This window comes from Saimiri boliviensis, chromosome 5, assembly GCF_048565385.1.
Source record: "Saimiri boliviensis isolate mSaiBol1 chromosome 5, mSaiBol1.pri, whole genome shotgun sequence".
In the NCBI taxonomy this organism is placed as follows: domain Eukaryota; kingdom Metazoa; phylum Chordata; class Mammalia; order Primates; family Cebidae; genus Saimiri; species Saimiri boliviensis.
Genome location: NC_133453.1, coordinates 123,363,375 through 123,386,025, shown reverse-complemented (window position 1 = coordinate 123,386,025; position 22,651 = coordinate 123,363,375). Strand labels below are relative to the sequence as shown.

Here is a 22,651-nt window from a genome sequence, read left to right as displayed (position 1 = left end):
ATGGAAAAACCAAACATCGTATGTTCTCACTGATATGTAGGAGCTAAGCTATGAGTATTTAAAGGCATAAGAATGACACAGTGGATTTTGGGGTCTCAGGAGGAAGTGTGAGAAAGGGGCAAGGGATTAAAAGACTACAAATATGCTGCAGTGTATACTGCTTGGGTGATATGTGCACCAAAACCTCACAAATCACCGCTAGAGAACTTACTCATGTAGCCAAATACCACCTGTACCCCAATACCTTATGGAAAAATAAAAAATAATAACAAAACCCTCTCTGTTTATAAAGTCCCAACTGATAGAGAGAATCCCACACTTAGTGCATTTATTTGTTTGAAATTAGATTGTTGGCTGCTAATAATCCTTTACTCCATGAAGACAAGAGCCTTTCAAATACCGTCTCTGCCTGCAAAGAGAGAAAGCTCTGAAGCAGGGGAGTGGTGTGTGTGGGGGCAGGAGGAGAGGGGATAAGAGTTTATCCGCATTGTTCCCCCATGACCACTTTAGGCTTCTTTCTTCTTGCCTGGAAGTCACTCTCCAGCCCCCATGCACTAGGAAGGTGTCTCCTGTCCCATTTTTCAGATCTATGTTACCGGGTGTCAGACACTGTTGCAATAGCAAAACATAATAGCTTCTGTGTTAGTGTTTGCCATGTGCCAGGTGCTTTGTATTTTTTGCCTAATTTTCTCCTCAAAAGATGTTTTTTTTTGTTTGTTTTTTTCTTTTCTTTTCTTTTCTTTCTTTCTTTTTCTTTTTTTTTTTTGCAGATGAGGCATTTGAGGCTCTGAGAGGTTGAGAAATATGAGAGGTTGAATCACTTGCCCAAGGTCAAATAGCTTGGTGGTAGAGTCAGGAGCTGAACTCAGGTCTGTTGAACTATAGAATCTACAGCAGCATTTCATCCATTAACTTTTAATTTGCTCTCTTTTCCTTCTTTTAAGGTATATGTCGTGTGTTTGAACACGGGGAGGGCGATACATTCAAACATTTGAAAATCTGTAAGAAATATCTAACAGCAAATCTGACAGAGTGGAAGAAAGCTAGCAATTGAGGAGTCCCTGGGAATGACATAATCTCAGAGCCTAGATTATTACTTTGGCTGCTAAATTCTCTCTGCTGTGGCACCATCCCTCTGGTCTTGAGTGCACAGGCAGAGCCTCTCCAAGCTCTTTTGGCTCCAGGTACCTTCAGACCTCCATCTGCTCAGCTGCTCATTAGAACTATAATATGTGCCTCATAAATGCAGTCTTTGAAATTCTGCTGCCAACATCTATTGCTACTCAGTTTTAGCAGCTGCTTTTAATTTTGGTAGCACAATTCTCCCTGTTGGAACCACTGGTTGCATTGCCTATTATCTAAAAGAAGACATTTAAGGCCTCTCCTCACACCCTTTGAGGTCAGATTTCTCCCTGCAATCTGAAGGAAGGGCAAGGTAGGGTTCCATACCCTAAAAACCTTGATTGATGGGATGCCCCACTAAAGCCAGCTCCTGAATCTATTGCAGACCTGCCCTGGATCTCAGTGGGTGTCTAAAGTAAAGCTGATGGAGAGTGCTCAGTCATAGGGTAGAAAGTTCAATCTCTCTTAAGTATATATGAGGCTCTTGACATCTGGTGTTGCTCCCTGGTCCTAGTCTAGTGTTTCATTCTAACTTAAAATCATATCAGAAAAGAGAAACTGAACCAGAAATAAATTCTCAATATGGGCCTCGAGGCTTATGCTGATTTAATATAATTTCATCTCTAGGAAAAATGTCTGCTCTGGCCTTACTTGGTTGACTACACTAGCATGTGTGTAGTGTTTGTGTGGAGACTGAGCAGACTAGGAGAAGTAAATAATTTCGCAGCAGGGTGTAAACACTCAAAATATTGAGGAAGGTGCTGCATTTGGGAGACTATTTCTTCTTAAAATTGCCATGATGTCACTAGCTATGGAAGTAAATAATTTCCTCATTTCACAACGTGGGAGTTGAACCCAAGGAAAGAACCAAATGATTGAGTGAAGGATGGTCTGTGTCTGCCTGCAGTTGAAGCTCTCAGCCAAAGGCAGCTTTGATTGAATTTGAATGGTTAACTCAGTTGAATTGCCAAGCCTCCTGCTTCTGCTGTCAGTCATATGAGTCTTCCCCAGTCCCCAGTTGAAGGTTATGGCACCTCTAGAGTATCCCGAAACAGCCGATGGTAAAGAAGATGGGAAATATGGCACATGGTTCCTTCACCAATTGTGCTTGTCAAACTACCCCTCATGGCTATTACCCATCATGGGGCAGTCAATCACTCATTCAAAAACTGTTAAGTACCAACCACATAGCTAGTATTGCACTAGGTGCTAGAATGGTTTTGCAAACATGCTATTGTCATTTCTCCCCCAAAACTTACAATCCAGTGGACCATTAGGAAAAGATAAGACATGAGCCACAAAGCCTAGAATCTACAGAAAGGTTGCTTTTCAGGGAGATTCAAAGGATGGATGTGGAGCCTTTGGTACGAAAGCAGAAACTTGTTGCTCCCGATCCAGGTCTGGGAAAAGGTTGGGAATAGGAACTTCTCTTTATGTCATCTTGATAATCCTTAGTCTACAGATTTAAGGAATTTATTGAACTTGCATATGATATAGCAAAAATGATGTTGGACCCCCCAAAGCAGAGAACTTTAGGTCTAGTCACTCCCTAAAACACCTCACCCCACCAGTATTTCACCATCAACAAATTCTCAAAAATAATTCTGGGTCTTAATAGTTTGATCAGTAAAATAATGAAAATAATAATACTGTGTTGGACAGCTGGACTACCTGATCTCCTGAATTTTCTGTCAGCTTTGGAATCTGTAGTCTTTTGATTTTAGTTTCTCTCCTTAGACAAAAGCAACAGAAAGTCTAATTTCTGCAGAATCATTTTATATGCTGAATTAAGCACAGGCACTGCCCCTGAACATTTGGGCAACAGCTTATAGATCTCTAGGACCTGTTCCTAGAGGTTGCTGAGTTCACTTGAAGTAAGTGTTTAAAATGCTTTGTAGCTTTAAGAGAAAGATTATTTGCAGGAATTTCTGCACTCTGTTTAACCATCTGAATTTCCTGATGAATTAAGGAGGATTTGTAATAGGGCCATCATGAAAGGACATTTGAGATGGGTTTGGTAAGATGAGATATATTCATGTTTATTTTTGAAAACTCTCTGGTTTCTTTTTTAATTTTTTTATTATTTATTTATTTATTTTTTATATATTTTTTTGAGACGGAGTTTCACTCTTGTTACCCAGGCTGGAGTGCAATGGCATGATCTCGGATCACCGCAACCTCCGCCTCCCGAGTTCAGGCAATTCTCCTGCCTCAGCCTCCCAAGTAGCTGGGATTACAGGCACGCACCACCATGCCCAGTTGATTTTTTGTATTTTTAGTAGAGGTGGGGTTTCACCATGTTGACCAGGATGGTCTCGATCTGTTGACCTCATGATCCACCCACCTCGGCCTCCCAAAGTGCTGGGATTACAGGCTTGAGCCACCACGCCCGGCCTCTGGTTTCTTTTAAAAAGGGATGATGAGTTAACAAGTATCTACTGAGTGCCCACTAAGTTTAAAGAAGGAAACTAGGCTTCATCCTAGGGAAGTAAAGGAGTAGAAATATTCTTTTATTTATTTTTTTTTTAAGAACCTTCCCATTTATTTGAAATGAGGCATGCACCTGAGAACAATTAAAGAGCAACTTGGCAATATGTTCTTTTAATATGCTTTGAATTGAAGGCATATGTTCCAATTATTGGCAGAGTAAAGGAGAGAATAGAGAAGGAAAGATTAAGTGGAGTTTTGACTCTTGAAGAAGCTGATAAAATGCTTTCTTAAGGCAGTCCCTAATATTCAAATCCACTTAAAAGCCTTAAAACTAGATTTGGATGCACAAGTTGCAGGCAGATCCTCAGGCCAAGTCATGGACTAATCCCGAAAACTGGGATCATTGGGTACCTAAGAGCAAGAGAGAAGTGAGGAAATTTCTCCTGGCCAAGCCTGATGTGAATGAAGTACTTTTGAAACTCATTAATTTTGTGTTCATCTGTGTCATTTCCCAACTATTGATTAGGAGACTGAGGTTCAGAGAGGTAAGGTAAAATTTGAGGTTGGACTTGTTTATCGGTCTACCTTGATAGAGTAGTGTCAGTTTGTGTGCTGACAAATGACACAAAAAGAATTGAGTGGAGATCATCACTTCATCTTCATGCAGTCAACGAAACTCAATGATACAATAATAATTGGCTGAGGTTGCCATCTACTCCAGCTGTACTGGAAGCAACAGAAATTTAGACAGGCAATGGATTCCAAGCCTGAGAGACGACCTGTCTGTGCTTCTTATTCCCCCAGTAGTTTCTGTAAAGTTCTTTGGCCAGAGAGAAACTGCAGAGCAGCTTGAAAGCTATATAAAGCAAATGTGTCATGGTGTTGGCAGTGTTCTGAAAGTAGCTACCAAGAATGCATACTACAGGGAGGAATGAAGAACCAATTTCTGGCTGAAACCCATTTTGAATGGAAAAGCTTTTAATGGGTGGATTCTCCATCAATACGTTGCTGCTGTCCATTTAATTGTCATGGTCTACTATTTTATTTGCGTCTTCCTGCATTTATGTATGTGACTACATTGGGAGGCAGTGGAAAATTGTTTATGAGAACTCTGTGTTCTTTCTTAAGGAATAAATAACGATCTGACCGCACACACTCTACACCCTCTTCCCTTGCCTTGGGACTATCACTTGCTATATTTAATATGTAACACACTTTTTCTCTATTAAATTTTGAGAACTTGATATTCCCGATTCTGCCTTTCCTGATTAGGAATTACATGAGTGAATCTCCATCTTTGCATTTTAGTATGTGACCATAAGAACCAAACTTTATGTACTTCTCAGTTTTTGTGAAAAGGTGAGTCGCTCAGCCGTTTTTGAGTAGTCTTGAGGACCTGTCAGATCAAGAGACTATTTTCTTCAGGCCATGCTCTCCCATTCAGATTTCTCGTTCTCCTGATTCTGAAGATGTCTCCAATAGTTTCTTCTGCCTGTGGGCCAGGGACTCTTAAGAGTGGAAGGGAGATGCACAGTTATTTTGAAGAGCATGTAGATTCATAGAGAGCCCAACCATTGAAAGGATAATACGTTCTAGCCACATGTGTACTACTGCTTTTCAAAAGAATATAGATGTATAGTGTGTATACATTTATTGGATGAGTGTATAAAGTGAATTAATGAATTACAATGGGCTTCTAAAGTGTTATTAATTTATAGTAGGTTTTAATCACTATCTATTTTCTGAATCAGCAGGGAGTAAAAGCCCAAAATTATCACATGAACGGTTGTGAAAGTTTTGGGGTTAATTTTAAAAAGAGGCGTAATAACCAAAAGGGAATGGCTCTATGTTCTACTTTAATCCAAAACTGTTTAAAGTACTTACACCATTCACTACCTGAAGTATGAATTGACTGAATATGATTGATTTATCTTCCTTCACCTTCCAAAACAAGTAAAAGCTTGAAAATGTTGATTTTTCCAATATTTATGTATCACCTTTTTTCTTTTTATCTCATTGTATCTATTAGAAATGTTTTCTTGATATACGCTTGCATTGTTCTTGATGCCAAAATAAATGATACTCATGTTATATTATTTACTGTGTTTGGTTATTGGTTTTAGATGGAACTTGTTTACCATATTATGGAAGCACTGTTTTATTTTTGATTCATTTTGAACTAGCAGAAACCATGAGTGGATGTTGAATTTCACAAATATCTTTTTAGTATTTATATAGATATATATGAACTATGTCCTTGACCAAGTGTTGTAATAAATTTAATCATAGCAAAATATTCATGTTTGCTATTCTTTCTTCCCTTTTAAACGGTAGCACTTGATTGGTTATTCCTTTATTTAAGAATTCACGAGTGAGTTTGGCTTTTCTTTTTTATTAGTTGCTAGTTCATCCAGTTTTGCTGTCAGGTAGGTTTATGCCAGCTTCACAAAATTAATTTGAAAGGCTTGCATCATTTTCTGTTTTAGAAATTTAATATAGGTGAGACAGTGAAGCAAAGTGGTTGAGCTCCTGGCTTTGGTGACATAATTTCAGATTTCAGTTTGAACCCTGGCTTATTCACTTGCCACTCTTAAAATGTGGGGAAAGTTATTTGACTTCTGTAAGCATCAGTGTCTACTTTAATTTATTGTGATAAGAACACAACATGACATCTAAACTCATAAATTAAGTGTAAAATACATTATTGTTGACTATAGGTACAATGTTGTACAGCAGATCTCTAGAGCTTATTCTTCTTGTTTGACTGTAATTTTAGGTGCACTGGTTAGTAATGATCATTTCTGCCTAGCACCAGCCATTAGAAACTACTATTCTACTCTTCAAATCTATGCATTTGACTTTTTAATACCCCATGAAAGTTGAATCAGGTAGTATTTGTCTTACTGTTACTGACTTATTTCATTTGACTAATGTCCTCAAGGTTGATCTATGTTGTCACATATTGCAGAATTCCCTTTTATTCGGGCTGAATGATATTCCATTGTACTCATATACACATTTTCTTTATTTGTACATCTTTCATTGGATATATAAGTTGCTTCTACATCTTACCTAATAGTACTGCAATACACATGGGACTACTAGTATCTTTGAGATCCTGATTTCTTTTGGATAAATAAAAAAAAGTGGGATTGCTGGCATATATGGTAGTTCTATTTTTTTTATTTTTGAGGAACTTCCATATTATTTTCTATATTGGCTGTATTATGGTGCATTTCCACCAGTGGTGTGCAAAAGTTCTACTTCTCCACAGCCTCACTAACATTTCTTGTTTTTGTTTTTGCTGTTATTTTAAATAATAGCCATTCTGAAAAGTATGAGGTGGTATTGATTCAAATTCCTCTGATCATTAGTGATGTTAAGCACTTATTCATAAACCTCGTGGCCATGTGTTTGTCTTCTTTGGAGAAATGTCTATCCAAGTCCTTAGTCCATATTTTAGTCAGGTTATTAGTTTTGGTTTGTTTTACTGTTGAATAGCAGGGGTCCTCACATATTTTGGAGATTAACCCTTTTCAGATGTATGATTTACAAATGTTTTCTTATATTCTACAGGTTACCTTTCACTCTGTTGATTGTTTCCTTTGCTGTCCAGAAGTCCCACTTGTTTATTTTTATTATTGTTGCCTGTGTTTTTGATATCATGAGAAATAATTGCCAGAAACAATGTCATAATATTTCCTCTATGTTTTCATCTAGGAGTTTTACAGTTTTAGGTCTTATGTTTCAGTCTTCAATTCATTTTAAGTTGATGTTTATGTGTAGGGTAAAATAAGGATTCAATTTCATTTTTTTTTGCCTGTGAGTATTTAGTTTTCCCAGCACCTTTTGTTAAGGAGACTATCTTTCTTGATTGTGTATTCCTGGCACCTTTTATTTTATTTTTATGTATTTATTAATTTTTTTGTGATGGAGTCTTGCTCTGTCACCCAGGCTGGAGTACAGTGGTGCAATGTCAGCTCACTGAAACCTCAGTTTCCTGGGTTCAGGTGATTTTCCTGCCTCAGCCTCCCAAGTAGCTGGGATTACAGGCACCCACTATCATGCCTGGCTAATTTTTTTTTTTTTTTTAAATGAAGATGGAGCCTCACTCCTGAGACAGGGTTTTGCTATATTTGTCAGGCTGCTCTGAAACTCCTGAGCTCAGGCGATCCACCTGCCTCAGCCTCCCAAAGTGCTGGGATTATAGGTATAAGCCACCACACTCAGCCTCCTGTCATTTATATTAAACAACAGTTGACCCTATGTATGTGGATTTATTTCTGGCTGTTCTGTTCTATTGATCTCTATGTTTGTTATGTCAGTATCATGCTGTTTTGGTTATCATAGCTTTATAATGTATTTTGAAATCTGGAAGTATAATACTTATAGCCTAGTTCTTTCTCAAGATTGATTTGGCTGTTTATGGTCTTTTGATGTTCTATATGAGTATTATGATTGTATTTTCTATTTCTGTAATAAGTACTTTTGTTAGATATTAAATTGAATCTGTAGGTCATTTTGAGTATCATACACATTTAAACAATATTAAATCCTCCAATCCATAAACATAGGATATCTTTTCATCTATCTGTATACTATTGAATTTCTTTCATCAGTATTTTATAATTTTCAGTACAAAATACATTCACCTCCTTAAGTTTATTCCTAAGAATTTTATTCTTTTTGGTGCTATTGTAAATAAGATTGCTTTTCTAATTTCCTTTTCATATGATTTGTTGTTAGTGTATTGAAACACAATTATTTTTATATCAATTTTATATCTTATAACTTTAATGAATTCATTGATTAGTTTTAACAGGTTTTTAATTTTTTTTCCTTTTTTTAGTGGAGTCTTTAGGCTTTCAATGTATAAGATCATGTCATCTGCAAAAAGAGACCATTTACTTTTTCCTTTCTAATTTGGATGCCTTTTGTTTCTTTTTCTTGTTTAATTACTCTGGCTAGGACTTCCAGTACTAAGTTGAATAGAAGTGGTGATAGTGGGAGAGTTTGTCTTGCTCTTGCTCTTATAGGAAAAGTGTTCAGTTTTTTACCAGTAACTGTGATGTTAGTCATGGGCTTTTCACACAGGACTTTTATTATGTTGAGGTAATTTCCCTCTATTCCCAGTCATTGAAAGTTTTTATCATTAAGGGGTGTTAAATTTTGCCAAATGCTTTTTCTATGTCTCTTGAAATGATTGTGTGATTTTTATCCTTTATTCTATTAATGTGATGTAGCACATTAATTGGTTTTTGTAAGTGGAACCAACCATCCTTTAATCCCAGAAATAAATCCCAGTTGAATATGGCCTATGATCTTTTTAATGTGCTGTTGGATTTGGTTTGCTGGTATTTCGTTCAGGACTTTTGCATTTATATTTATCAACAGTAGTGGCCTGCAATTTTCTTTTTGTTGTGTTGTCTCTGTCTGGCTTTGGTATCAGGGTAATGCTGGCCTCATACAAATTAGTTTGAAAGTATTCTTTCCTCTTCAGTTTTTTAAAAGATTTTGAGAACGTTTGGTGTTAATACTTTAAAGTTTGGTAGTATTCACCAGTTCAGCCGTCTGGTCCTGAACTTTTCTTGGTTGGGATATTATCATTATTGATTATTGATTCACTCTCCATACTAGATATGGATCTGTTTAGACTTTCTGTTTCTTCATAATTTCATCTCGATAGGTTATATGTTTCTAGGAATTTATTAATGTTTTCTAGGTTATCCAGTTTGTTGGCATATAATTGTTCATAGTTGTCTTTATAAGCCTTTTTATTTCTGTGGTATTATTTGCAATGTCTTCTTTCATTTCAGATTTTATGTATTTGAGCCTTCTCTCTTTTTCTTGGTCTAGCTAAGAGTTTGTCAATTTTGTTAATCTTTTCAAAACATAACTCTTAGTTTGTTGATTTTTTTGAGTGATTTTCTATTACCTATTTTGTTTATATTTGCTCTAATCTTTGTCATTTCCTTCCTTCTGTTAACTTTTTTTTTTTTTTTTTTTTTTTTTTTTTTTTTTTTTTGCTAATTCCTTTAGGTTTAAAAAGTTAGGGTGATTGAGATTTTTCTTCTTTTGAAATACAGAATAAACATTTACTGCATTATAAGCTTCCCTTTTAGTACGGCTTTTGCTGCATGATGTAAATTTTGGCATGTTGTGTGTCTGTTTTCATTTGTCTTGAGGTATTTTCTAATTTTCTTTTTGAATAGTAGTTGAAGAGTTTGTTGTTTAATTTCCACAAATTTATGAATTTTTAATTTTTTCTTCTGCTGCTGATTTCTAGTTTTATTTAGTTTCCATCAGAAAAGATAGTTGGTATGACTATAGTCTATTTAAATTTGTCAGATGTTTTGTGAGCTAACATGTCATCTATCCTGGAGAAATATTCATATGCATTTGAGAAAAGTGTGTATTCTGCTTTTGTTTGGAATATTTGGTAGGTGTCTGTTAGATACATTTGGTTTATAGCATTATTTAAGTACTCTGATTCCTTATTGATCTTTTATCTGGAAGTTTTTTTTATTACTGAAAATGCTGTACTGAAGTTTCTTACTATAATGTGTTGCTGTCTATTTCTGCCTTTAGTTTTGTCAGTTTGTTTTATGTATCTAGCTGATCTGATGTGAGATAGATAGATAGATAGATAGTTATATATTATCTAATAGATGACAATCAAATGCATAGATAACATAATTGTTATGTATTCCTGGTGGATTGACCCTTTTGTTGTTATAAAATGTCCTTGCTTTTTTGTGACAGTTTTGGACTTAAAGTCTATTTTGACTCATGTAAGTATAGTCCCCTTTGTGGTCTTCTGGTTACTATTTGCATAGAATAACTTTTTCCATCCTTTCACTTTCAGCCTGTGTGTGTCCTTAAATTTAATTTCTTAAAGATAGCATATAGTTGGATCTTATTTTTAAGTCTCTTCAGCCACTAGGTATCTTTTGATTGTGGTATCGAATCCATTTGCATTTAACATAATTATTGGTAGGGAAAAATTTACTATGGCCATTTTGTAAGTTGTTTTCTGTCCTTCCTTCCTTCCTTCCTTCCTTCCTTCCTTCCTTTCTTCCCTCCCTCCCTCCCTTTTCTTTTCTTTCTTTTTTCTCTTTCTTCCCCTTTCTCTCTGTCTCTTTCTTCCTTTCTTTTCTTTCTTTCCCTTTCTCTCTCTCTCCTTTTCTTTCTCTTTTTCTCTTTCCCTTTCCCCTTACCCTTTTCTCCTCTCTCCTTTCCCCTTCCTTTTCCCTTTCCCTTTCCCTTCCCTCTTCTTTTCTTTTCTTTCTCTTTTTCTCCTTCCCTTCCCTTTCCCTTCCCCTTCTCCTCCCCTTCCCCTTCCCCTCCTCTTCCTTCTTCCCCTCCCCTCTTCCCTTTCCTCCCCTCCCCTTTCCTTTTCTTTTTGGCCTTGCTCTGTTGCACAGGCTGGAGTGCAGTGGCATGATCAAAGCTCGCTTCAGCTTCTAACTCCTGGGATCAAGAGATCCTCCCACCTCTGCCTCTCAAGTAGCTGGGACTACAGATCTATACCATCATGCCCAGCTAAATTTTATTTTATTTTTTTGTAGAAACCGTGTCTTGCTATGGTGCACAGGCTAGTCATGAGCTTCTGGCCTTAGCAATCCTCCTGCCTTGGCCTCCCTCCATTAGTTTTGTAGTTCTTTTGTCTGTTTTTCTTCTTTTGCTGTCTTCTTTTGTGTTTTATGAAATTTTTTTTTGTATTAATATATTTTGTTTTCTTTAGCTTTTCCTTTTGTGTAACTTCTACGGGTATTTTGTCATGGTTACCTTTGGGACTAACAAAATATTTTATAATTAAGCCGACTTTAAGCTGATAATAACCAAGTTTAATTGCATACAAAAGTCTATACTTTGACTTCTCTCTCCCATACAAATACTTTATATTGTGGTTGTCACAATTTATAACTATTCAGATTATGTATCTTTTATCACATTTTTGGCTATCGTTATTTTTGCCATTGACTTTCATACTAGAATTAAAAGTTATTTACCCACCACTATTAAAGTAATATAATTTTCTGTATTTTCCCATTTATTTACCTTTACTAATATGTTTCATACTTTCTTATGCTATCATGTTGCTTCTTAGGGTTTTTTGTTTTGTTTCGTTTTAACTTGAAAAAACCCCTTTAGCATTTCTTGTAAGTCAGGTTTAATGAAAATAAACTCCTTCAGCTTTTGTTTATCTGGTAAAGTCCTTGTCTCTCCTTTATTTTTGAAAGAAAGTTTTGCTGGATATATTATTATTGTTTGGCTGTCTTTTTTCTTTTGGTACTTTGAATAAACTGTCACATTTCCATCTTACCTGAAAGGGTTTTATAGAAAAATCTTCTGATAGTCTCATAAAAATTTCCATTGTATGTGACAAGTCACTTTTTTCTTGCTACCTTCAAAATTCTCTCTTTGTCTGTAACTTATGACAATTTGATCTTATCATGGGTTTATTTTTTATTAGTCTGTGGGAATAAGATAATGAGTTTTTAAAATTGTTTACATTATCTGTTTTCAAAATTATTTCTTTTTGCTTTAATCCATTAATCTGCCTGTACCTTTTACAATTTTTTTTGTATTTCTATCTTTTTGAATAAAAACATTTATTTACATATTACTTATTATTTATACATGCCTGTATATCTATACACATACACGTAGACTTACACACACACAGATACATATGCACATGAGCAACCTATATAATCAATCTTTATTTAGATATAATTTCTCTTTCCCTCTCTACCTCTCTTCCATCCTTCTTTCCATTCTTCCTCCCTCTCTCCTTTCTTTCTTTTCTCTTCTCTTCTCTTTTTCTTTCTTTCTTTCCTTTCTTTCTTTCCTTCCTTCCTTCCTTCTTTCCTTCCTTCCTTCTTTCATTTGTTCTTTTCTTTTCTTTCCCTTAAGAAGCAAAAGAAATGTGGTAAAACTTCTTCATTGTTCTCTTATAGTGATTCTGAAAATTTATCTTTGCATTTCTAATATTTTCTTTTATATGCTTTTTGCTATGTTATCTAAAGCATTATATCAGTGATTATTATAGCTTGTAGCTTTTACTACTACTAATGCAAATACTGAAAGCAACCAACAGTTCATGAGCCAGTGTCATATGTCAGGTCTTCAAGTAGGCATTTTTGATAATTTTTTTATTTAATACTTACAGCAACCCTGTAAGATAGGCATATTTATCACTTTCAGTGAGGATTCTGGTGACTTGCATACTTCATTAAAAAAACACAAATAAACAAAACAATGTTTTTTGTTTTAGATAATGCATCTCGATTTCAGCACTGCTTCATTAATATTGATATTGTGACTCTTGCTTCCTCTTTGGTTGCTTATGCCTTGTACAACTGCGACTGTCTTTTAATATTTAAATTTTATATCACTTAGCATAGTGTTGGTATATAGTAGGTATGCTACAAAAATGTTTGTGGAATGGACAGGTCTTTGGAGTCACTTTTAACAAATGTATATCCCTTTTATAAGGCATATAATTGAATTTTGTTTATAATCCAGTGTGAGATGGTTGCCAGAGGAGTTCAATGTATTTACAATTATTGTGTTAATGACATGTTGATTTACTTCTGACATTTAGCATTTTGTATTCTTTTTAGCTTTCCTTTAATTTTCCTTTGCTTTTACTGTTGCCATATGAACTGTGAGTTCTTTGATTAAATATACATATAAATTGGCTTGGAAAGTGTACATCTTGTTTTAATTTCCACTTTTGATTGACATCTGGCTTGTCCTACAGCTGAGTGCATTCATACTGCTGGCAGGATAATTGGAGTTCCCATTGCAGCTGCTGCTCCTCAAGCTTTTATATTTTTGTGCCAGCCTACAGTAAATTATGTTCGTGGTCATAGCTTTCTCTTTTTTTGTGTGATCTCATTTGAAATAATTTATTCTTTTGAAAGTGAAACATATTTGTGATATTGTGTAGTCTTCTTTAGTTATTAGTCTTGTCCTAGTCTTATGAGAAACGTTGAATGATGTAACATGTATTCATTGCCTGCTATGTATGCTCTGCTGAACTATGCAAGTTTGGAGGAGAAAAAAGAATATAAAGTAGTATCTTGTTGTGTTTTCAAGGGGCTTGAAGTATAATTGGCAGAGGGACTAGATGTGCCTCCATAAAATGTTAAATAACCCAAAAATTAAAATAGAAAGACTATTACCTGGCACTGTTTATAAATAAATGTCAAGTAAGAAACATATGCAAAAAGTGCCATAAATTCAGAAGCCAGAAAAATTATTTAGAGTTGAAATGTTCTGAAGTATTTACAGAGGAAGAAGGAACCCATCCCAAGGTGGGTGAACAGTGTGGACAAAGGTTCAGACCTGGGCATGTGGGTGACATGTTAGTGAGATGACAGGCAAATGATTTCATGGGATTGGAAATGATTATGGAAGCTAAGTCCCAAGATCTCTGGTCAGTAAGTTGGTGAAATTGAAGAACTGATAGTATAGTTCCAGTCTGAGTCTAAAGGCAGGGAAAGACTGATGTCCCAGCTGGGAGACACTCAGGCGGGTAGGGAGAATTTTCTCCCAAAGTCACTTTGTTCTATTCAGATCTCCAATAGATTGGATGAGGCACACTTGTTAATGAGGGCAATCTGCTTTACTTAACCTACCAATTCAAATGTTAATCCCGTCCAGGAACGTTCTCACAGAAACACCCAGAATAATGTTTGACTAAATATCTGGGTGCCTCATGGCCCTGGCAATGTGATATATAAAATTAACCATCACAGTACTCACAGAGCATTCGGAGGGCACTTAGCCAAACCGTAGGGGCAGGGCCATGTCCGTAAAGGCTTTCTTGTGGATCTAATGCCAGAGTTGAGACCTAAGAGGCAAGTTGGAGTTCAAGAGGTAAAGGTTTCGGGCAGGGTGGGGGAGTTGGGACGAAGTGTTTTCTAGGTAGAGGAAGCCAATGGTATAAATGCTTATAGGTGAGAGAGTACTTGGAACTTTCAAGAATGGCACGTGATTCACTGTGGCTGGCATGTAGAATGTCAGCAGGAGAACTGGGAGGAGAGGATGAAGTTAGAAAGACGGGTTCAGGACAGGAGGGTTTTGGGTACCACAGGGAGGCATTTTGCTGAGGGAACCTAAAAAAGATTTTGAATATGATAGTGGAATTGAGTGAAAATGGATTGTAGATAGGATGATTGGAGGTAGGGAGATTGATTGGACTAATTTAGATTAAATATCTCAAGGAGCTGAACAGAGGCAGTGGCAATGGGATATATTTGAGAACAATTAAGGCATTAGAAGCTTTAGCCTGGAAGTCAAATAGATGAAGGGGCTAGGAGGAGGGAAATCACAGATGATTCTTGGGATCCTGGCTTGGAGAAGTGGCTGAAATTAGCTTATTACAATAGGAAACAAAGGAGGAAGAGAAAGTTTGCTGGCCAGAGAAGACTTGTGTGGCATGAACTGTGATAATTTCAGGTATGCAATATAAACACAGCTTGAAAGTTTTCCCTTTCTTCGTGGCATTTTCCTACTGAGTTTAGAGTAAGGGAGACTTATATGTTGGCATTTCTTTCAGATTTTCATAGCTGTATAACATTGGTAAAATTACTAGGTAAATAAAATATGTATAAATGTGCAGACTTGTTGATGAAACAAACTGGCCCATAAATGGCCAAACAATTAACAATGATAAAGTTTGTTTCAGTAACAAAGCTTCCCAAAGAGAGGGTGATTTGGATGCCTTTCAACAAAATAAATTCCTTTCTTCTCTTCTCAGATGACATGTAAACTGATGTCATTTCTCATTCCATAAAGGAAAAAAAGAAAGAAAGAAAGAAAGAAAGATGAAACTTGCTATGGTCTGCACTATTCCAATGATGGCATTCTTCCTCAAAGTAATCTAAAAAAAGATATTGTGAGCAAACTTGTATTTCCTCTGCCAGAAATGCATGCCTGGCCGTAATGCAAGCCTTTCATATTTAGCTCTTTAGATAATGGTTTTTCCATGAACTTTCGTAACATTTATTTACTGCTATAAATGATTGAACCAATTGCTGTTGGAAGCCAGGAATCTAGTTCCTCTGCAGTTGGATTTCTCCCTACATTATCTCAACTTTATAAAGATTGTACCAAAAGTAGTGTTTCCTGTCAATATTTCAAGGGGACAGTGTGAAATATTTCAAAGGTGCAGAGCATGTCTGTTTTGAATGTTTACAGTTCTGCCTGCTTGCAAAACATGTTAGCCTCACTCTATGAAGACCATGCTTTAGTTATAAATATTTTAACTCTCCAGCCCCAGTGTTTTAGGGTGTATCAACCACATTTTCCTTCCCCTCCCATCTGGCTGACTGATTCATACTCTTCTGTGAATTGTTGCAGCAGAAAAACCGACAGATTGCCAAATTCTGAAGACAATGCTTTCTATACGTTCATCTGGGTAAAATGGCAAAAATATAACTTGAGCTGACTTACTAATAAAGGTTTAACCAGGTGCTATGGTTTGGATGTTATTTGCCTCTGCAAAGACCCATGTTGAAATTTGATCTCCAGTGTGCAGTACTGGGAGGTGGGACCTACTGGGGGATGCTTGTGTCATGGGGGTGGATCCCATATGAGATTAATGACATCCTGCAGCGGGTAAGTTTGAGCTCTTGTGGGAATAGATTAGTTCCAGCAAGAAAAAGTTGTTTAAAAGACTCTGGCTTCCTCAGTTTCTCTCTCTTGCATCCTCTCTTGCCATGTGATCTCTTTGCACATAGCTACTTCCTTTCCATTTTCTGCCATGAGTTGAAGCAGCAAGAGGCCCTCAGTAGACACAGCTGCCCAGTCTTATACTATTTAGCCACTAGAATCATGAGCCAAATAAACCTCTTTTCTCAATTAATTACCCAGCCTAAGGTATTCTTCTATGGCAACACGAAATCCACTAAGACACCAGGTAGATAATATTGATCATTCAATGGAGAGAAGCACTTTGCTATAATGGGTGTTCCAGTTGCAGAACAGAGCCAATTGTGAACCTGCCATGGACCAGTTTGAACTCCAGGTGGCTCTGCTAAGCAGAGCTCTGACATGAAGGCTTGCCACTCCCTCTAGTACCTGCATGCCGAGGCATAGGGGTTCCCTTACGTTGAGCTGGTTAAACTGGATGAACCAGAGCCTCCCAGAACAGTCTCTCTGGGCCATGGCCTGAGGGTGGCTCCTGCCCTGGCAGGAAGCTGTGCCCACGTGCTTACCTTCATCAGCTCCCACTCTGTGGTGCCAGACACAGCCAGGCAGGAACAGGATATGGCTGTGGACAGGATAGTTGGTGCCTGACTCTGGGCCGCTCCAGAAATCCTATTTCCAAAATCTTTTCGGCTCTTAGCTGGCTTCCTGCAGTGAGCAAGGATTTCAGCCCAACATTTAGGAACTTCACTCTTGGTGGCCAGAAAATACAGAACCAGATGCTGCTGAGGAAGAAGCCATTAGGTGATGGAGAAAGGTAAAAAGAATATCTCTCTTAAAATAAAATTAGAATTGTTTATTTTCTCTCATGAAGTAATCTTCTTATTGCCTGAAGGAAGAATAAAGAACTTCAATAAGACAGTAGGAGAAAACAACTGTCATTTTACTGTAAGAAAGCAGAGAAATGTCTTATTGCTAATCTTTGCTGCTCTTACAGCTAAAAACAAATTTCTGATGTCCATATGAACAGGAAGCTTTCCTTAATACCAGAGAACCTCCAAAGAGTTTCCATTTGACTTTGCAGTTTAATTGTCACTTTATCTGCCTACAGCGTGCATATTTGCTGAATGGGGATGAAGAGAGAAATTGAGTAAAATGCTTGTTTTTAAAAAGGCACAGGAAAAAGGGAAAGTTATTTGCATAAGAGGCAATAAGTGTTATGATAAATGTATGATATGGATTCTCAGGAAACACTCTGTCTTCACACCCCTAGAGCCTAGCATGGTGCTTGACTTGCAGCATCTGTTCATGTTTGTTGGAAGCTGCGCTTTGGCTTCAATCAAGGTGAGTTTGAGCCATTTAAGCACAGAAATTCTTTAAGAGATTTTCATTTATTCCATATAGTCATTCATTCACAGGGCAAATATTTATCAAAAGATCTGCCGAATGAGACCAGAAGTGCATACAATGAATATCAATATGATTCTACCCTACATTTTGACATTTTTGCCCAGGTAGCCAAAAGGTGGTCTATTTGTAAGTGAAGCAATACTGTGTATAGGGGTTGTTTAAAATATATTGAAAAATGAGCAAAGTGAATAAATTATTTGTGTGTTGTACAGAAGTTTGGTTCATTATTTAAAAGGATTCTGTTATAGTTCACTTCCCTAGATCAGAGATGATTTTATTTAGACATCTCAGTCTCCTAGCATTACTTCACATTACTCTAGAGATTGTCTGCCTGCCTTTGAATCCCACTCAGGTAACCTCCAAGGCGTCCTGCACCTCTCTAACCTAACATATTCCCTACTTACGTGAATTTCCTCCTTCACAAGATTGACTTGTGCTGACTCTGCTTCCTTACTTCATATCCATTCATTTAAAACACTTAGTAGGACAAAAAGTGTAAAGAATAATATAGTAAAGGCCCATGCACCACCACTCAGCTTAGCACAGAAAACATTCCCAGAAGAACTGATGTTCCTGTGTATCCATCCCCAGTCGCATTTCACTTCTTCAGATACCCAATGATACAATCACTACCTTAAATTTGGATTTGATCATTATCATGTTCTTAAATTATTTATAGTGGGACTAAATATGTATGCATGGCTAATCATTATGTCACATTGTTTTCTATATTTTTAAACCTTCTACAAGTGGTGTGATATAGTATGTATTCTTCTGTAACTTGGTATCTTGGTATTTTCATTCATAATTGTGTTGGCGAGCTTCATCCAGGATGATTGTGTCACATGATATGAAATTCCTCAATTTTTATTTATACACTTTCCTACTGATGGGTGTGTAGTTTATTTACAACTTTCTTGTCAGGGGGTTTAGGGCAGATTATTGTTTGGTGCAAGCAGTGACTCATTGTTAGGAAAGTGTATGCACTGGGTGGTCTGTACAACCTTTCCAGAGGTACATTTGAGCTCAAGTGCTTTTAGAAGCACTGATGGACTGGTCTCCTACAAAAGCATTTCATCAGAAAGATGTTCCCTTCCTGTTTCTCTCTCTTTTTATGAACCAAACAGAAGAGCCTGGTAGGACTTGGGAACAGTCAGACTGCTTTGGTATCAAACAGTCTGGAGGTAAAGTGTGAGCTGTTTGCAGTTAGTAAAATCATGAGCTGCCTAAAACCTGGAAGTATGGGGAAGCATGAAAAGCACAGCCTTTTCTGGGACAATGCTCCTAATTTAGACAGTGTCTTACAAGGCAATTTAGAGACCCTTATTGGTTATCGTTATAAGCTATTTTTTTCTTTTTTCAGATAGTGTTGCTATAATCATGTCTTCTTGTCTACATGAGCAAGAGTTTTAAAGGGCGTATACCCAGAAATAGAGGAGTTGCTGGATTACAGATATTAAGCCTTATCAAATTTACTGGGGGTTGCCATTTGTTTCTCAAATTACTGAATCAGTTTATACTCCCACCAGTAATTCATGAGACTTTCCATTGCTCTACATCTTCTCCAACAATTGATATTGTCCAAATGTATTTATTTTTGCCAATCTAGTAGACGGTATGAGATGATACCTTACAGAGTGTTTTCATCATGAATGAAATTGAGCATGCTTTGTTTTATATATGTTGATCATTTATGTTTCCTTTTTTATGAATTGCTTTTTCCTACCTTTTAATCTTTTTTTTTTCTGTTTAATAATCTTTTTCTTTCTAATTTGCAGACATCTTATATTCTTGCAACAATTACGTATTGCAAGTACTTCTCACACATTGTTACTGCTGTGCTTGTTACACTTTAAAAGAAAAGTTTTTAATAGTCTTTTGATAAAGAGAACTTTAACTTTTGGATGTAGTGGTGTCTGTAAGCATTAAGCCTAGTTTCTAAAAACTTACGTATTCTTAATTACTGGGTGTTTTGTTTTAATTCCTTTTCTCCAATTTTTTAAAAAACAAGACTCTATTATCTTATTAGCTACCTTTGCAATTCTACATGCATGTTTAATTTAATAACTATCTCTTCCCTTGTAAAAAATATAATCTCTTTATTGTTGTACAATATCTTAGTTCTATCTCATTTTTGTATTTCCCTAATTTAGCACTGTCTTATTGTTTTGTGCTGCCAATGCTTAGTTAGATCTACCTATATATTTAAAATTGTCTTCACTTACCATTTGTTTCAGACTTTCTGTAGGTTTTTTGTTTTTATTTTTGGTTTTGAGATGGAGTCTTGCTCTGTCACCAGGCTGGAGTGCAGTGGCTTGATCTCTGCTCACTGCAACTTGCGCCTCCCAGCTTCAAGCTATTCTCCTGCCTCAGCCTCCTGAGTAGCTGGGATTATAGGTGCATGCCACCATGCCCAGCTAATTTTTGTATTTTTAGTAGAGACGGGGTTTCACTGTGTTGGCCATGATAGTCTCGATCTCTTAACCTCGTGATCTGTCTGCCTTGGCCTCCCAAAGTGCTGAGATTACAGGCATGAGCCCTGTAAGAATAACCTCTATACTTATCCTTTTAGTGAAAGTCTATTCATAATAAGCTCTAAAATTTGTCTGTCAGAAAATATACCTCCTTGACTTCATTCTTGAGTGAGAATTTAGCTAGTCATGACATTGTAAGTTGTTTATTTTCTCATGGCTCTTGAGAGATCTGCTATCATTTGAATCTTAATTTCTTTGCAGGTATTCTAACCTATATATTTTTGAAGGTGCTTTCCCTTTGGCTGATTTTATACATTTGTCTTTGGTGATCTGCAGTGTTGCTATGATATGTTTAGTTGTAGATGAGAAAAATTCCTAAATCTAAAAATTTATGGTTTTCATTGTCATATATAAATTTTCAGTGCTGCAAAAGAAGTAGCACTCAAATATAAATTTCCTTAGCAAGGCAATTCACTTCTATAGAAGGGTGTGGCTCACAGATGGAACAACGGTGGGTGGACATCTGGACAAGGGAGGGGAAGGAGCTGTTATTCCTGATGCAGGTAGTCCCTACTGCTGTTTCATTCCGCTATTGGCTAGGGTTAGACTGCACAGTCTAAGCTAATTCCGACTGGCTATGTTAAAGAGAGAAGGGGTATAAGGCAGAGCAGTGGGATGAGTAGTTTGGCAGGAAGGACAGTTACAGGACAGGTCAGAGCAGGTAAGCAGAGTTGACTCAGGTCAAACCAGGTGACCAGGGCAGGTAAGCAGAGCAGGTGACAGGGATGAGTCAGAGTGGAACAGATGACAAGAGGAACAGATGTGAACTACTGATTCAACTTGATAGAAAAGATTGTTTACTGAAAAAACTAACAGAGCTGAACATACTGACATATTGATTCTTTGAAGAGAAACTTGGAGTTCACTGTATCTAGCATCATCAAGGACTTTTTGGGTCAATATACTTTCAAATATTGTCCCTTCTGAAACTCTAATCACCTGTATGTTAAATTTTATTTCATTTTCCTCTTATGTTAAAACTTTTAGCAGTATTTTTCATCTCACTGGTTCTATTTGCTACATTTTACAAACTTTTAAAAAGTTATCTTCTACTTCATTAATTCTCTAATATCAGAATATGAGATGCCCTAAGTTGATGACACCCCAGTCTTTTTAAAACATCCACTAAATTTTTAATTTTGATAACTCCTTTTTCATATTTCAATCATCATATTTTAATTTCCATAAGCCCACTTTGTGTCTTTTTCAAGATTATTTCTTTATAGTTTTTTGTGAAAATACCAATATATGAAATTCTGGAGAGTCTGCTCTTGTGATTTCTACAACTCTTTTTCTTGGTGGCCTGTTTCCTTAGGGATACTTTTAAATTGAGAAAGTGTATTTGACTGCTGAGAGTCTGGTTGGGTGTTTATTTCTTTGCATCTGCTCCTGCCATGCAGCCTGGGGTGTCACCAACTTAGGGCATCAATTAGTATTTTGGCTCTGCCTTTCCAAACCCTAATGTTTGTGTAAATGTGAGTCCCAGACTCACATAGAATAGGTCTGTGTGTTAAAATTATTGGTGGTAGGAGAGGGGTGGGAAAGTAGGTTTGACAGATTTAGGAAACAAAAATACAGAGTTAAATTTTATTTTCAGATAAACAACAAAGGTATACATATATTTATTAAGTACACTTTAAGTATTACATATTTATTAAGCATACTTCAAATATTAACAAAAATCACATAAAATATTTGTTGTGGATCTTCTCTGGCTATGCATGCTGGGGGTTGAAGGAGCTTTGTTTTCTTAACCAGAGGTGAAGCTGATACAGATACATTTTCGTACTGTCTTTCTCTGCAGATGAGATTTTTTTTTTTCTAACCTACTATTCATGGAGCATCTAGTATTTCTAAGGCCTTGAGTTTTTATGGGCATCTGAGTTCCATTCTGTACCTTGTGGAGGCTTTGTGTCCTGTTCCTGGAGTGGTTCTAGGCCCTTGGAATGGAAAAATTCCATTAGAAGTTGCAGACCCAGTATCTGCTTTCCTATCTTGTGTTTTGCTTCCTTATTAATTTGTTTGTTTTGTTGGTTGGTTCTTTTAGCTACTAGGATTTTCCCCTTCTTTGCTAGTGAGCTAGGCATTTGAAAAGGATGTTCATTGTGTTTTATCAGTCATAATGTTGGAAGCAGAAATGCTCCTATTCACTCTTTAACCAAGTTAACCAAGCCCCTTCCTTTACCACTGATCTAAAATTGCTCTCTGAGCACTCTGCCAGGGGTGCTTTATTTGCTAAAGCCAATTGCCTCTTCTTGAGTGTTGCCTGCTTGAAAGCTCTCATTTCTTGGCAGAATTTTCCCTTTCATCAAATTCTATTACTCGCTTTTTTTCCCTTACTGTTCTTGCCTGACCAGTCATTGTCAGTGTTCTTTGCTGGCTGTTTTTCCTGTGGCTTCCTCTTTGATATAAGCATGCCTCTTGGACAATCAATATACTCCTAAGCTAGTTTCCTGACCTCTGAACTCTGTAGACTAGCTTCTGCATTATTT

General features: G+C 36.6%; 1 protein-coding gene across 2 annotated transcripts in view; it reads left to right on the top strand.

Annotated features, from left to right (window-relative positions):
* Positions 1 to 22,651, top strand: part of NCKAP5 (NCK associated protein 5) — a 986,396-nt gene that overhangs the window by 18,640 nt on the left and 945,105 nt on the right. The gene's annotated exons all lie outside the window — the stretch shown is intronic.